An 8,993-nucleotide genomic window follows, 5' to 3' on the forward strand; every position below is an offset into this window, starting at 1 on the left:
TTAATATAACAATAACCCAGTGATTGGCCCTCTTCCATTTTTTTCCCACTCTCACACTCACTCTTAAACTTGTGTGTGGGGAAGACAGAATGCACATGCAAGTGGGTGAGTAGAGCTGCTGGGATACCAGCTTAGAAGGAAAGGAGAGTGTGCTATATAATAATAAAACAACATGTGCCTAACAAGGCATGTGCCTAGCATACCCCATATGTTTAGCTTGTATTGTATGTTGTAATCTCTTCATACATGCTTTGTCTTGCTTGTTTTATTTAGGCCCCATTTTTGCCACCATATCCACACAGATCTGATTGTAAGATCAGAGCTTTAGATTGTAACCTTTAGAGCTGAAATTATATATTCTTTGTGACCTGTAAGGCACATAGAACATTTTTTTATGCTGGAAAAGTAATGGGAATATTTTACTATGTTTTCTCTGCTTTTGTTAAATTTTTGTTAAACCTCATGAAACCTACATATTTTTTATACTTGAATTATTTCTTTAAGGCTTCACACATTGCATAAACAATCACAAATGTCTAAGTCCTATGAGGAAGTTGGGTTCACCCAATTATAACCCTCATTTCTGGGCTGCACAACGACGATCACTCATAGTATATAGAAAATGAAAAATGTCCTGTAGAGACTTGAGCTGGGTTGTGGGCACAGGGAAATAGTGGGATTGTGAGCTCTCTGGAGCAGGGACAGTGTGAGCCTGAATCGCCACTCTCCTGCACCGTATGTCACCATTTAAATCAGTGCAAAATAGGCATAAAATGTTACCATTCTGATCTGGTAACACTTTTCATCCACATTGCACTCCCTCTGCTGTGGTATAAATGACTATGCGAGATGCAAGGCAATGATGAATCAGGCCTTCTTTTTTCTTGTTTATACAGGGCTACGCTCTTTTTAGAGTCCTTAGGTGCTGTTGCAACAGAAATAATAATAAAGGCAGATTTTAGGATTAATTTTTAAAAATCAGTTAAAATCCCAGATGTGGGGGTGAGGAAAGAGAGTGCATTTGACAGGGGAGCAAGACAGGGAGTTGAAACTGATAACCAAAAAGTGTGGTCTTTTATTTTTGTACCCTGTGGAAATGATCTTAGAACAAGAGTGGGCAAACTTTTTGGCCCGAGGGCTACATTGGGGTTGCGAAACTGTATGGAGGGCCGGGTGGGGAAGGCTGTGCCTCCCCAAACAGCCTGGCCCCTGCCCCATCCAACCCCCCCCACTACTTGTCCCCTGACCACCCCCTCCCGGGACCCCTACCCCAACCATCCCCTGGGATCTCACCCCCTATCCACACCCCTGCCCCCTGACAGGCCCCCCAGGACTTCCACGCCTATCCAACCCCACCCCCGCTCACTGTCCCCTGCCTGTCCCATCCAACTGCCCCCTGTCCCCTGACTTACCCCTGGGACCCTCTGCTCCTTATCCAACACCCCTACCCCGCTCCACACCCCCTTTCCTTGCAGCTCAGAGCAGCAGGAGCTCACAGCCCCACTGCCTGGCTGGAGTCAGCCATGCCGCTGCGCTGCCAGGCAGGAGCAGTGAGCCAGAGCACTGGCGGTGCGCTGAGCTGAGGCTGCGGGGGAGGAGGGACAGCAGGGGAGGGGCTGGGGGCTAACCTCCCCACCTGTGAACTCAAGAGCCGGGCAAGACAGTCCTGCAGGCCATAGCTTGCCCACCTCTGTGCGAGGACAACTGAATCCTTCATGTATAGCTTCAGCTCATTGACAGTATTCAGGGCAAGTTGTATCAGTTTTAGGACCAGTCCATCCAATGAAAAGCATGCATTTCAAACCCAGAAGCCCCTGACAGAGCTTTTCCAGACACACTACAGTACACAAGCACCTTGTTTTGTCCAATGCATTATCCAGTATGTTTGTGGGAAATACTTACACTTTCAAAGTGATATTGAAAATCACTAATAAATTGGCAGTTCAGATTTGCTTTCAATGTGTGTGCTCACCAAGAAGAATGGTAAGAGATTGGAAGTTTCGTGTGTTTTTGCGTAACCAAGGAGGGAGGGAACATCATTTGGCAAAAACACATTGTCCTTTGGTGGAAATGTTATTACTTTGTTCCTGAGAAATAGGCTGAGTATACTAACTGTATAGCAGTGTTTACTTATGTAATTTGTGCTGGATAAGGATGGGGAAATCTTGTTGCAGAGTCCAGAACTCTGCTTCTTCCTGCATTTTTTGAGGTTACTATCCAATAGGAACCATCTTCTTTATATCAAAGGCAAAACATGTTCTATTAAGAAGTATTTTTATGAGCGACAGGGATAAATAATCTCTGGCAAGAGGTGACTCCATCAGAGGCAGAGAAATCATTTCCAACCTCTTCTTCAGTTCTGTGGCAGAATTTTAATAGGGGGTCCCTTCAGGTTTCCTCTAGCATATAACTGCATGTTTCACATTGACCTACATAAAGCCTATCATACACAAATAGCTAGGGATTTGTTTCACTTTGTTTCAACTACTACTCCCTATGTATATCAATCACTGAGTCTTACTCTCTGCCAATAAATGTCTGACATTGATTTGTGTACGTTTTTCCCCCTCAAACAAGTTCATAGGAATCAAAATTGTATTCTCACTGTGCACAAAGGAAAAAAAATTAGAGGGAGCATTGCTCTATAGTTTGCTTGCTTGTGCCAAGCTGTGTGGCTAGGAAATGCAAATATGCACTTCCACCAACTGCAAAAGAATGGAAATAAATCATAACCCAACATTATATAAATGATCCTATAAATCCAGGTTTGGGGAAACTGATGTATTTATATGACATGCTTTGAACAGCATGAGCTTTGTTCCTAAATACTGAAAATCTATATAGGGGTTTACTTAGCATCAGATTGCTAATTCTGGCAAGCATACATGATTTGTACAGAAGTTATGCTGCTGACATCAGTTTAAATTATGAGGCAAAAAAGAGGTGAAGGGTACTGAGAAACTTTGATAGAAACAAAATAAAGATTATGGACCATGCTTCTGCAACTGAAGACAATAGGGTCATTGTAGGAGTATGTTTTGCTGGAGCAGGCACTGACTATTAAAAAGTCAGTTCTTAAAAAAGGCGAACGTTATCTAAGCACAGCAATGACATTACATACTTTGTACTTATAGATCCCTTAGATCCAAAGTGCTTTGCAACATTAATTAATGTTCATCAAAAGATCTCAAAGCAGTTTACAAACATCCCTTAGCTTCACAACACATTGAGATAGGAATTATGCCCATTTTACTAACTGGTTAATTGAGTCATAGACAAGTCATAGACAGAGTTGCTACTTCAGTCTGAGAGCTGAAGTAGGCTCTATGAGCCTAGAAATGGGAAGACTGCAAGACTTGGGTATCAGTGAATCTTTTGCCCATGACCTTCCCCAAAACCTACTGTGCAGAATCATGCAGAGCTCTGCACTATGGGTGTGCACAAACCCTCTAAAGCCTTCCAAAATAATACCCTTCTGTACCCAACCAGTGAAATTACATGGGAACAGCAAACTGCAGACATTAAGATCTGTGGGGGGCCATGCCTGCAGATGGTCAACATTAGCAAAATGTCTCATGGCCCACAATCAGATTACCCACATGTGGCCCATGGGCCGCAGGTTGCCCACCACTGGTGTATAGCGTCCTCTGTACCTGCAGAGGTGGGGACGAATATCATTATATAGCTGCATATATTCCTTTTAATTCTCTGAAGTTTCAGAGAACTTTCCCTGCAGAAATTATCCCATGGTTGATGTCCACTCTTTTTAGTAGATCAGATATAACCATAAGGCCTGGCCCTCCAGGCATGAGGCAAAATCCCTTTGGAGTAAGGACTGCAGGACTGGGCTGATAGTATTAAATCTTTATAAGGGAACTGTTGTCACATGTACATCAGAATATTCTGACTTCTGCAACAGTAAGTTTGGTAAGACCATATCTCTGAAGATTCTGTTACTCATTTGAGATGTTGCAAACTCAATAATCAAATCTGCATCAGATTTTTGCTAATCCTCAGATGTGAGAAAAGTCCAAGAGCTCATCCCTATGCTCATAATGATCAAGAAAGCCCATACGGTTTAAGGATGGATTCTTAAAATGGCTTCACAAATAGCTTTACTTCAATTGGCATATCTGCCTGCCTTTTGTCATTATGTAAGCAGTGCCTTTATAATGGTGGTGTTAGTCATCCTCTCTGAGTCTTCTCCAATCAGCATACATCACGTTCCCCCCTGTGCACATTCAATTCTGAGCAAAATATAGCATCTGTTTTTTCCTATTGAATGAATGTTTACTCATGAGTAATGGTGTTTGATAGTGTTAAGAGGCTTTGTGTTGACCCTGAAAAATGAGGCAAGTTAGATACCCATAACACCAGGTGGTGAAATAATTGAATGCTTATATAAGAAATGCTTTGTTCAAGAAACCCAACAGTGGATTAATGGCCTTATCATCATTATGCTCAAGAAGTGTACTTAATTTTCAAAGTGGCTTGAAATTTGAAAGGGGATTCAAAGATCAAGAGGATGTCTTAAGTCATTCAGGGACAGTAAACAGGAGTTGCTGTATCTAGGGAAGGCAAACGTGGGAGCAGATTGTGAACTATGACACTTGGATTCTATTGCGGATTCTGTGACCTTGGACACATCACATATGGTCTGATTTTTCAGAGGTGTGTGTGTGCTCCATAGCTCTGAAGCCAGGCCATTAACCTCTCTGAGCCACAGTTTACCCTCTCTATACTGAAAATAATATTGCTTACTTCACAGTTATGCTGTAAGGCTTTATTAATTAATGTTTGTAAAGTCCTTTGAAATCATCAGTTGGGAAGCACAGTGTGACACCTCAATATTCACCACTGTCATGTAGTTAGGATATGTTTTGTACAAAGTATGCTTTGTGAGATATCATTCTAAAAGTCTTGATCTGCCAGACATTAATATATCATTGAATTGTATGTGCTGTTGCCGTATGTGTAATTGTGAAGTTTGGCTATGTATGTGTTACTGAAACATGTGAGGTTGAAAACACCCACAAGCAGCCGTTCAGATACAACAGTAATAAGGCCAAACAATGTTAGTGGCTTATTGAGGAAATGCATACAGGCACAAGGATTACCCCAGGAACTGTGTACAATAGAAACCTCTCAGAGGTAGCACTACACAATGGGAACTGTTTAACCCGGGTCACAGCAAAAGAGTTTTCCAGCAAGTGGGAAGAAGATACAAAAGGGGAACAATGACATCATGATGATACCTTATTCTCTCTATAACAACACACCTGGAAACACCTGAGGAGTAAAGACTGAGCAGGGAGGAAGTGATGGTCCCAGGCTAAGGTATGGCAGGCCTGTGTATGAAAACCTGGGAAAGCCAAGGCAGCTTGTGCCTTAAGAATCTGCCAGCCTGTTTATCACTCAGGATGAGAATTTGCTAATTCACATCCTGCCTATCTAGTATGTTAAGCTAAGTTTGTGGTTTTTGTTTATTTACCAGGTAGTCTGCTTTGATATGTTTGCTATCACTTGTAATCACTTAAAATCTATCTTTTGTAGTTAATAAACTTGTTTTTGTTTTGTCTAAAACCAGTGTGTGGAAATCATAATGGGGAGGGGGCGCAAAAAGCTATTGCATATCCCTCTCCGCATTGAGGGAGAGGACAAATTTTATGAGCTTATGCTGTACAGTTCCTTGTACAGCCGAAGATAGCATAATTTTGGGTTTACCCTTCAAAGGGAGTGTGCACTTGAGTAACTGGGCAGTTCCTTAGCTGAGCTTTTCCATGCAGAGCTGATCTCAGCATCTGTGTGAAGCTGCAGCTGGATGTGTCCCTACCCGTATGTGTGTTGGAGGGGGCTTGAGAGCCTGTCACAGCAGTACAGTGTGAAAGGGGGCCCAGGGTGGTGGGTCAGGCAGGCTCAGTGGTACCCCAGTTCCAAGTGGCACCCTGAGGGGGAACCCGTCACACACAATAGAACTGCAAAGTATTATCACTGGCCAAGAGAAGTGAAGTCATATACTCAAATAGACAACATTTCTTTGTTAGTATGTGATATCTTTTGAAAACGACATCTAATCAGTTCCAACAATTCAGGGAGTGTTCTAGATATTGAAGAGCAAAACCCTATTGATTTTCATGAAAACTGGAAAAGTCTAATTTCCACTAAAATCACCATTTGGTCACTCTGCATACAGGAATGAGTGACCTTAGGGTTAGAGGGAGGATTAGTGGGCCCTTTTTAACTCACTCCAGAAAACCCCTCCTCAGCTGGGTTCCTTGCCCCTCCCCACTCTGGCCAGGCCCCTTTCCCCCACCCCCAGCTGGGCCTGTCACACCCCTCCCCCCCCCCAGTCTGATCTGTGATCCCTCCCACCCTTAGCCTGAACTTTCCAGTTTTCATCAAAATCAATAGGATTTTGACTGGGGGAGCAGGAGGGGCTCAAAGCATGGCAAGGGGCCAGCTGGTAGGGGGAGGGCCTAGCCATAATGGAGAGCCATGGGGCACACCTGGAGGGACTGGCTGGAGTGTGGGTGAGCTACTCAGCCATAGTAGGGGTGAAAGTCCGCTGGGTGTACAGTTTAGCCTATATAAGCAACAAAGTGTGTGACCCTCTAGGTACCTTTTTCTAATGCAGCATGTTTTCCCTTGTGGTGTAGTGATATAGTTGAGGTAAGAGAGAGTCATATTTTTTCCTGACTTAGAACAACTAAGCAGAGCATAAAAACTTTGTGAGGAAAACAAAAGTACAAAGAATTGGAGGTGCTTTTTCCTCTGGGATATTTTGTTTTATAATATCTAAAACCAGACAGAAAAATTTAAAATTTTGAGTAAGCGTGCAAATTTCAGTGACTTGCTATCTGAATCCTGCTCCTACGGTATCTGAAGTCTGAGGGCCATGCCACCACCTTTATAAGTGTTGTCCCATTGTTGTCAAGCAAAAGAACATTTAGTGTTTGTGCTGAACAGAAAGCCAGTGATACTGTTGATTATAAACCTAATGGAATGTTAAGAATGTACCCTTACTTTCCCCAAACGGTTACAGTACTGGAATTTAAGTACTAGGAAAAGAACACTGTATCCACAGCAACGTGGAGACCAACTTTTTAACTTTTCAGCACATTAACAAGTCAATGATTTTCCTGTCAGCCAAAGACAAATCCAGAGCCCTGTGCCCAGCCTGAGTAGCCGAACTAGGATGTGAATAGATATGCGGGATAGAGAAGAGAAACACTCACTGCCACTTACAAAGCAGCTCCATGACCACCCTGCTGAGGTAATGACAATCTTGCATGGCCCAAAGGTGTCTCAAGCTGGGCATTTAAAATTAGTGGACATGTCTGAAAATGTTGATGTCAATGTTGCCTCATATTCCCCATTTATACAATGGAGATAATAATACCTACACTTGTGAAATTCTTTGAAATCCTTGCATTAAAGGGCTTGTATAAGTTGAAAGTGTTATTACAGAGTGGAGCTGAGGCAAGCCTTATCCACTTACGCTCAAATGTTTAAAAACATCTGTGCAATGCACCTGGATTGCTAACCAGAGAAAATCAGCAGTGTTGAACAATGCCCAGAGTCTACAGAACAAAGTGATAAAAGACAAGAATATAAACTGTTCTAAAACTACCAAGGAGTATATTACCTGCAGCAGATGCTATTGCTTCTGCATATTTAATTCCAACCAAAACACTTACTTCAGAGTCCTCTGTTAGCGCAAGTCCGGATTCAGCTTTGGTGTAACTTCATTTCATTCCATGGATGAAATCTAGGCCCCATTGCAGTCAATGGCAAAACTCCTATTAATTTCAGTGAAGCCAGGATTTCACCCCATGAGTTGCTTCTACTTATACCAGGACTGAACTGAGCTCAGTAAAAAAAGCCCTATTAGCTCATCTGGCCCTTACTCTTGCAAAGTAGGATTCTTCCATATAATTACACTTTAGTGTTCTGTCCACGCTATTTTCAGGTGATGTCTCACTATTTCCATTGAGAGATTATTCCACATTAATAGATCTAATTTTGGGAAATGTCTCTAACTTCAGCCCATTCTATCTAGTTATAGTCATTTTAATTATGCTAAATAATTCATCTCCCTCCTTCATTCCCTTGCTGTCCTTACCTTGTCCCTTGTCTTTAAAATCCCTCATTGTTCATTCCTTTTGCAAATTAAACAACAAATAAAAATAAAAATTGGACTTGTTCTTTATTTTGCTTCATGCTATCAAGTTTTATTGCTTTAAAAAGACAACAAACAGACAACCCCCTGCTTATTTTTTACATTAGTGATTGAGAGCATGTTTGCTCTTGAGCACTCTGTTGTGACTGGAGAAAGAACTAGTGAAATGATGACAGCAGAAGAGCCAAGAGATTAGAAACTGAGGGCTTGTCTACATCACAAAGTTGCAGCGCTGGTGAGGGGGTTACAGCGCTGCAACTTAGGAGGTGTACACATCTGCAGGGCACCACCAGCGCTGCAACTCCCTGTTTGCAGAGCTGGCCATACTCCCGTTTTGTCTCGGGTGTAGAGGATCCAGCGCTGGTGATCCAGCGCTGGTAATCAAGTATAGACACTTACCAGCGCTTTTCTTGACCTCCGTGGAATAAGCAGGTATCCCAGCATACCTGAGGAAGCCTCTGGTAATCAAGCTGGTCTCCTTCCCCGGTTTGCTCTCACGTTCCCCGAACCCGAGCAAGCAGGTCTCCTTCCCTGCGGTTTGCAGGGTGGTTCGGGGAACGCGAGAGCAAATCGCAGCGAAGCTGGTCTCCTTTCCCGATTTGCTCTCGCGTTCCCCGAACCCCCGAGCAAGCAGGTCTCCTTCCCTACGGTTTGCTGGGTGGTTCCGGGAACGCGAGAGCAAACCGCGGCGAAGCTGGTCTCCTTTCCCGGTTTGCTCTCGCGTTCCCCGAACCCCCGAGCAAGCAGGTCTCCTTCCCTGTGGTTTGCAGGGTGGTTCGGGGAACGCGAGAGCAAACCGCGGCGAAGCTGGTCT

This window comes from Gopherus flavomarginatus, chromosome 5 (assembly GCF_025201925.1).
Source record: "Gopherus flavomarginatus isolate rGopFla2 chromosome 5, rGopFla2.mat.asm, whole genome shotgun sequence".
NCBI classification, from domain to species: domain Eukaryota; kingdom Metazoa; phylum Chordata; order Testudines; family Testudinidae; genus Gopherus; species Gopherus flavomarginatus.